Raw genomic sequence first — 9,479 nt, 5'->3', positions numbered from 1 at the left:
TTTGAACCAAGCTTCGATCTTCACCTACACCACGTCTCTACGCGGAATGACACCAAGTTACTTTTTTACGATGTCGCACTTCAAATGTCATCAGATAAGAAGCTATCATGCTAACACAAATACAATCAAACCACAGTTATTGTATACCCCAGCTTTTGTATGATTTAGTTTTCATTGAAAATTTTGTCTCAGTTTACATACACTTTCTTGGTTTCAGTACAGTATTGCACATAACACATTAGTCTGTTTGAATACCAAAGCAAAGCACCCTGTGTGTTGCTGACTCACTATTGATCATTTGATAAGGTATGTCCATCCATCCGTTTTCTATGCCACTTATCCTCACCAGGATTGCGGGTATGCTGGAGTCTATCCCAGTTTTCTTCGGGCGAGAGGCGAGGTACACCCTGGACTGGACTTAAATTAACATCACATGACATGTTCTGATATCTTTAAAGATCTCTATTAAAAATAGTTGCATAATTATCTTTGTGACTTGTATTTTACATCTTTCGTATTGTATCTCATTGGATGCATGTGTACCTAATGTAGCGACCAGAATGTGTGTGGCCCTCGCACCCTCTCCTTGTCAGTAAGCTGCTCAGATTTGAGGATCCAACTAATTACGCAAGATAACAAAGAGCACTTTATAAACAAGTGCAGACACCCCATTTCCCTAACATTTACTGCTCTATATAAATAACATTAGCCCAGTGAGCTACACAATGGCAACATTGTTTTACACACACACACACACACACACACTCACGCAGGGTGGAATGAATGCTAATCGCAGTAAATATAACCACAACGTCAACAAAAACAACACTTAACTCACCTCAAGGCCTCACGTTAACGCTGCCCACATGTTTGTTTTTCCACGCCGGCGTCCCACCGTTGACATCCAAAAATGGAGGATCAGATGAGGGCCTCCAGTAGGAAGTAGTTAAATTGCACCCTTGCAAACAAGAAGACATGCCATTTCAATTGAAGTTTCACAACAAACCACAAGTTGATTCTGTAAGATTATTTACTGCTGAGCTCTGTAAACAACTGCAAACCACACACACACTAATGGTGAACATTCACAGGCCAAATGTATAACTGTAATGATTCAAAGTCAATAACAGCTCTTTCTAAATTCAAATTCAGTCTTAAGTCCAGAGTTCAAGTCCAAGTTTTCCTACGAAGACACAACAAGAAGCCTGTTTTGCTGTCAGCAATTTTTACCTGAGCCACACGTGTCCAGGTCATAAAATGTCACATTGTGGCACGCACGAGTCCGTGAGGACCAGGAAGATTTTTAATTGACAGAGGCCAATCATGACCAATGAAAAAGCTCACATACTAACTCACGGTGTCATCTGACAAAGAACACTAAAGTCATCACACAACAACTTAACACTTAAAAGTTAGCTTAGAAATATACAAGACCAATACCATACAATACAAGTATACAAGTACCAATACAAGTACCAATAAGAGTTGAAAATGGTTAGCGCACAGACCTCACAGCTAGGAGACCAGGGTTCAATTCCACCCACGGCCATCTCTGTGTGGAGTTTGCATGTTCTCCCCGTGTTTTCTCCGGGTACTCCGGTTTCCTCCCACATTCCAAAAACATGCTAGGTTAATTGGCGACTCCAAAGTATGAATGTGAGTGTGAATGGTTGCTTGTCTATATGTGCCCTGTGATTGGCTGGCCACCAGTCCAGGGTGTACCCTGCCTCTTGCCCGAAGACAGCTGAATGAATGAATGAATGAACTATTTAAAGTTCTTCTCATAATGCATTTCTACCAAGCAGAGCAGTCTGTTGGCTGCCATGATTAATTCAACTGCCTGTGTCCACCAGAGGGAGCTCATGAGCAAGTTGGTCTTTGTGAGTTCCCTTATAGTTTGTGATTAGTTCATTCATTCATTCATTCATTCATTCATTTTCTACTGCTTTTTCCTCACGAGGGTCGCGGGGGTTGCTGTAGCCTATCCCAGCTGTCTTCGGGCGAGAGGCATGTTACACCCTGGACTGGTCGCCAGCCAATCACAGGGCACATATAGACAAACCACCATTCACACTCACGTGTGATTTGTTCATGAGCCAATAAAATAAAAAAAAATACCTAAAAATATGACGCATTGTGGATTTTTCCTTAAATTGTCCTGAGATTTCTCAGATTTTATTGGACAAGCGATGTACTGTAAGTCAGCATAAAAACATTCAATCGCTTGTTTTTCTGTAATTCACCAGTGTAATTTATAAAAAAGTATAACGGTGTGTTTGCGTTATTGTACAAAATAAACAAAAAATAATTCCAGCCAAGAATTGAAGGCTGGTTTCATTGTTTTTCTTCAAGTACTGGAATCTTTCTGCACACGTGGTGAACAGATGTTAATTTCACGTCCATCTTTTGTTTACTCTTTCTCTCACCTTCAGGCACTGTGTGGTGCTAATCTCTGCCTCCTGCACCTGGACTGGACCACCCGCACTTTGAACGGCCCACCAGCACAGCACAGGCAAGGGGAAGATTTCACAGGGGCATCTGTTTTGAACTTGGGAGAAAAATTGAGAAAAATGCAAAATGTAGTCAAATAGTATCATTTTCTTACACATTTTATATGTGGCCTTTCCAAAATCTAAAAACACTCAGAATTAGGTACTTGTACTAAATGTATAATCACTATTGACATTTTAGAATTGATCATTGACATGACACGTAAAAGATTCTGAGACTTCGAAAACAAAAACGTCAAGTGGTAGACCCCCCCCCCTCCCCCCCCAAAAAATGCCTTGAGTCGGAAGATCTAATTGGCTGTCCATCAAGACCCGGACCATCCTTGGCCCAAACTAAGGTTGTTACTGGTGCCCAGTGCATTCCAAAAGTGCCACCGTAGAGGCTGATGCTGACCTTTGTCTCCCTCTAGAGACCAAAAGACTACATTACAACAAAAGGTATTGCATACTTTTTCCACTAAGTGCCGACAAATGAAGGATGTGGAGGCCACTTTTCATTCACTTTTCACAATCATTAAACATTGTAATATAAATCCAATATATATATATCTAAAAATGCTGAGTCATTATATATTGTAAATACAAAACAAAAACAGCCGACATCTCAGGTTTGTGGTGACAAAGGTTTCTTTTTTTCTCTTTAGTACTACTGTTCTTTATTACTACTACTTTTTCAGCAACTAATTCACCTTTTTGAGGAATTTAATATTCATGAAAACTTACCAAATCTTCCCTGTGTAGTAGACTCGGCATGCTATCAGGGTTGAGGACATCACACAGCACCAGCAATCAGGATCTGCACATTGATTCAATGGAAAGTGGTGAGTAGACCACAATTAGGACACAAATGAGAAAAAGACAGTTTTCCACTTTTCTGACCCATAAATGTTGTCACAATGTTATATTTTCGTGTTAAACAATACCAAAGCATCACATAATGAGGTATGATAATAAGTGAGCCCTGCTCATCAGTCTGTACTTAGTAAACACGGACTTAGGCATCCGGAAGTCCTCGGGAGGGCATGAGTGTAACCAATCACAGTGGAATGGGCCGACCCAGGTCAGGACCGGGAGTGGAGTAAATTAAACAAACTGGGTTGGAAGCAGGAAGTCTATGGAAACACTGCAGGAAGAGGTGCAGACTCTGGATGATCTATAAAGCCTTATGTTAGGGTTCTCTTGTGTAGGAGTCTACAACTCAATACAGAACCACAAAAATGAGCATAAAAGGTCCGCTTTAAAGGCATCACACATTTTTGGTATGAAGTAGACCAGAGATGGTGCGCTCTCAGGTCTAATATCAATGACCGAGGACTATTGAATATTTCCGCTAGTTTTCACTTCCTATAGGTTTTAAAGACCAGTTGTCACTTTATCGCAGAGCAGAACGGATCTAGGCAGCGAAGCATGTGGGACAAAGTTGGAAAGTGATGCGTTGTTTCCTATTATGACAGGATGGGGGGGGGGGGGGGGGGTTGGGGGTCCACAGCAAGACAGCAGTTGAATTATTATTTTTAATTAAAAGTATTATTATTATGACTTGATATTATAATAAAAACTGTTGATATTGCAACTAATTATTATTAATAATAACAATAATAATAATAATATTAACTTGTCCTCATTAGAATCACAGGATATTTAATTAATATATAATAATAATAATAATAATGAACAATTAATAATAATAATTAATAATAATTATGCTTAATAATACTAATAATTAAGCGGTAGAAAATGAATGAATAATTAATAATAATTTAAAACAACTAATAATAATAATAATTAACAATTATATTAACAATAATTAATAATAATGATGGTTAATAATATTAACAATTAAGCGATAGAAAATAAATGAATGAATAACTAATAATTATTATTATTATTATTATTAATAATAATAATAATAATAATAATAATAATAATAATAATAATAATAATAATAAAATACATTAAATAAAAAGTATGAAATTAGTATGAATTTCACTCTTTGCTCTTTTCCCAACACCATTTTCATTCATTCATTCATTCATTCATTTATTTTACCGCTTATCCTCATTAGGGTCGTGGGTATGCTGGAGCCTATCCCAGCTTTCTGGGAAGCGGCAGTGCATGAGGCAGGATTGGAACCCCACATTAAGTGCTATGGAAAACTATAAACCTTGCAATCCAAGCGACCTCAGTGTTACCAGCATTCTTCACTCAGCAGGTGTTTTTCATTGGAGTTGAACAGCTTCGATGGTGTTAATGTCCAAGCAGAAGAATTTGATCAAATTTACTTAAGATTTGTCAGAATGACTATTGAATATTTCCGCTAGTTTTCACTTCCTATAGGTTTTAAAGACCAGTTGTCACTTTATCGCAGAGCAGAACGGATCTAGGCAGTGAAGCATGTGGGAGAAAGTTGGAAAGTGATGCGTTGTTTCCTATTATGACAGGATGGGGGGGGGGTCCACAGCAAGACAACAGTGGAATTTTGTATGGTGGCAGCGCAGAGGATGCGAAATATGAGCGCCAAAGACACAATACACTGTTGTTCCACTCAGTGTCATCATGACCTCGGAGTAAGCTCACTCGCCGTGCACACACACATGCACAGTCGATTGTCAGTGCCCATCTCACTTGGATACGTGCACAAGAGTTCATATGGAAGGGAGTCAAAGGTCAAACAGAGGGTTACCACAAGCGGGAGCATCTGAAACATCTCCTAGAATGCACACATTTTATGTTTACATGTACAGTATAATGTACAAGTGAGTGATGCCATCCCAACACCTGCAGCCACAGCAGACGTATCCTATGTGGAAAGCACCGTAATCCACCCTCCACCCTTATCAACTACACTAATAGCCCCCCCCCCGCACCAGACTCTTAAAGCCCAAACCAGGAAGTGTGCACGGGAAACAGCTGTGGCCTGCATCCGCTCCATCGCCCAAACCAGGTGCATCCTGGGAACGGACTGATGTGTGACCATCCACATGCGGCATGCACTGTTGGGTGCATGCTGACACCATCAAAATAATCATAATACCATTATTTATATACATAAATAAATCAGGATAACGGGATTAGAATCATGTTTACGCTGTACATTGTTGTTCATATTTGATGTAATCTATTTATTCTCCACATTATTATTTATTATTTATTATTTATTATTTATTATTTATTATTTATTATTTATTATTTATTATTTATTATTTATTATTTATTATTTATTATTTATTATTTATTATTTATTATTTATTATTTATTATTTATTATTTATTATTTATTATTTATTATTATGGCAATTTCACTGCTGTGTTATTGTGCAATGACAATAAAGAAAGTCTAGTCTATTCTTTTTACAAGAAAAAATACTACTACGGCGGAGGAGTGGTTAGCGCGCAGACCTCACAGCAAGGAGACCGGAGTTCAATTCCACCCAGTTTGCATGTTCCCACTGTGCATGTGTGGGTTTTCTCCGGGTACTCCGGTTTCCTCCCACATTCAAAAACAAAAACATGCTAGGTTAATTGGCAACTCCAAATTGTCCATAGGTATGAATGTGAGTGTGAATGGTTGTTTGTCTATATGTGCCCTGTGATTGGCTGGCGACCAGTGGGTGTACCCCGCCTCTCGCCTGAAGTCTTCATCACCCACATTCATACCTATGGACAATTTAGAGTTGCCAATCAACCTAACATGAATGTTTTTGGAATGAGGGAGGAAACCAGAGAAAATACCTGAGAGATACCTGAGCGGGGAATCGAACCCGGGTCTCCAAACTGTGTGGCACGCTAACCACTCCCTCACCTAACAAAAAATGACACTGGGAGAACATGCAAACTCCACACAAGTGTAGATTCGAACCCAGACCTTCTTGATCTCCTTCCTGATCCTGTGATCTCCTGGCCAACACACTAACCACTCCTCCACCGTGCAGCCCGTCAAAATGACGCATCTCTGTCAACCCCCCAATATAAGCAGCCTTTTCTTTTCAGGGATGTCCCACTATCATTTGCATGTATTGTAATGAATGCATTTTTAATACAGTCAATTTGTTTGTGAAGTTTAGTGTAACAAAGTGCTCTTGATCATATTTTAAGGGTCAACTGTTCTTTCTGCTGTGCCGGGTGCCTGCAGTCCTGGACAATGAGTCCAATAAAGAGTAGCTGATGTGTGTTTAGATGTCAGCAGAGCGTATGTGTCCTGGCCAGCGTGTGCATGAACTACATTGTTTGTCACTTTCTCCATGAATTGCCTGAAACAATTAGCTCCCAGTGATCACTATCACTATGAACACAATAGTGTTTACACGGTGTGGAGGAAATACGGCCATGGAGTCCACTTGGTGGAGTGTGGCCTTTTTTGGGGGGGAAGGGGTCGTCATATGTGTGCAGTCCTCATTGTAACTTTATTATTAGTTTTTTTTAAAGATTAAGACAGTATCACACTTTTTTTTTTTTACTGTAACTCAACGCCCATGCGGGCAATGACAGTGTGACCAGGAGGGGCCTGATTGGGAGGAACAGCCTCCCTAACCTGAACCTGTACGGTGTGATGTTATTGGACTTAGGGATACACACTTAGATTGAATGAGTCTGAATGTGCCATATTCCATGCCAATATTCTGTAACAATAATAACACTAATAACATTCCAAAAAGACATAATCGTAAAAATAAAATGTATTATTATTATTATTATTATTATTATTATTATTATTATTATTATTATTATTATTATTATTATTATTATTATTATTATTTTAAATTAAAAGTATTATTATTATGACTTGATATTATAATACAAGAGCTGTTGATATTGCAACTAATTATTATTATTATTATTCATTCAATCATTTTCTACCGCTTATCCTCACGAGGGTCGCGGGGGTGCTGGAGCCTATCCCAGCTGTCTTCGGGGCGAGAGGCAGGGTACACCCTGGACTGGTGGCCAGCCAATCACAGGACACATATAAACAAACAACCATTCACACTCACATTCATACCTATGGAACCACTCAACCTCCGTGCAGGCCATTATTATAAATTATTATTATTAATTATTACTATTAATTATTATTAATATTAATCGTTAATTATTAATATTATTAGTTATTATTAATTATTCATTCATTCATTTTCTACCACTTAATTGTTAATATTATTAACCATCAATATTATTAATTAATATTAATATAATTGTTAATTATATTATTATTAGTTGTTATAAATTATTATTAATTAGTCATTCATTCATTTTCTGCTGCTTAATTATTAGTATTGTTAACCATCATTATTATTAATTAATATTAATATAATTGTTAATTATTATTATTATTATTAGTTGTTATAAATGATTATTAATTATTCATTCATTCATTTTCTATCACTTAATTATTAGTATTATTAACCATCATTATTAATTATTATTATTAATTGTTTATTATTATTATTATTATTATTATTATTATTATTATTATTATTATTATTATTATTATTATTATTATATATGAATTAAATAACCTGTGAGTCTAATGAGGACAAGCGGCACAGTAAATGAATGGATACACTATTATTATTTGCATGATTTGATGTTATACTGTATGACCAGTGGATTAGTGGAAACATATTAAACATTACAGGTTTGCATCGCCGTTTCTTGTATGGTATTTGTACATTGTCATATACTCTATATGATTTCAGAGGTCATTGAAGTGGAACCGCAGCTGCTGGATGCAAACCAAGGTGACAGACCAGTAGACAGTGACTTAAGGAAAATTCTTAGTTTGCATATTCAGTCTTGTGTGCAGCCACAATGATGATGATGATGATGATGATGATGATGACCCAGTAAAAAAAAACATTGTAAGAATGATGACAGATTTGTTGAACAGTTACTCAGCAAAGCATTCGCTTTCCCAGGACCTTGAAGGTCACATTACTGTAAAGTCAGAGTAAGAGAGAGCGTCTGAGGAGGAAACGACTGAGCGAATGGAGAAGAAAAGGTGCTGACCCTGAGGTTGTGGCACCCACAGACAACGACCGCTCGTCGGAGAACAAAGAGCAGGCGCGTGAGACCCGTTGAGGAAGGAAGGCCGTGAGGAAAGTGGCCATGATGACGACTCTCTTATTGGTCATCAGTGACACAGATGTGCACTGCAATGTCACTGCATCCCGAATCACAAGAGCAATGAATGGGAATGTTCCATCCTGTCATACTGTATGCACTCATTGACCTCTCATGCTAATACTGGTGTACAGTGAAGGAGAAGATAATGTTGATAATGGATAACTTTGCATTGGAGTCAGCAGTGCCCCAACAGGTGCACGGTGCTGTGTTGAAAAAAATAAAATTCTTTAGTAGTAATAATTCATCATTTCTCTTGCACATTTTAACAGTTAGTTTATTCATTCATTCATTTTCTACTGCTTATCCTCACAAGTGTCACGGTGGTGCTGGAGCCTATCCCAGCTGTCTTTGGGTGAGAGGCGGGGTACACCCTGGACTGGTCGCCAGCCAATCAGAGGGCACATATAGACAAACAACCATTCACACTCACATTCATACCTATGGACAATTTGGAGTGGCCAATTAACCTAGCATGTTTTTGGAATGTGGGAGGAAACCGGAGTACCCGGAGAAAACCCACGCATGCACAGGGAGATCATGCAAACTCCACACAGAGATGGCTAGCTGTGTTGCCTGCACGCTAACCACCAATACCTTATTTATATTAAAAAATAAAATAAAAAAAGCATCTCTGCGTTGTGATATGGGTGAAAAATACTTATTATTATTATTATTATTATTATTATTATTATTATTATTATTATTATTATTATTATTATTATTATTATTATTATTATTATTATTATTATTATTATTATTATTATTATTATTGTTATATAGTGTTTACACAGTGTGGAGGAAATACAGCCATGGAGCCCACTTGGTGGAGTGGGGCCTTTTTGGGGGG

This window comes from Doryrhamphus excisus, linkage group LG9, assembly GCF_037039965.1.
Source record: "Doryrhamphus excisus strain RoL-2023G ecotype Guam linkage group LG9, RoL_Dexc_Guam_v1.1, whole genome shotgun sequence".
NCBI lineage: Eukaryota > Metazoa > Chordata > Actinopteri > Syngnathiformes > Syngnathidae > Doryrhamphus > Doryrhamphus excisus.
Note: the sequence above shows the minus strand (reverse complement) of the source record.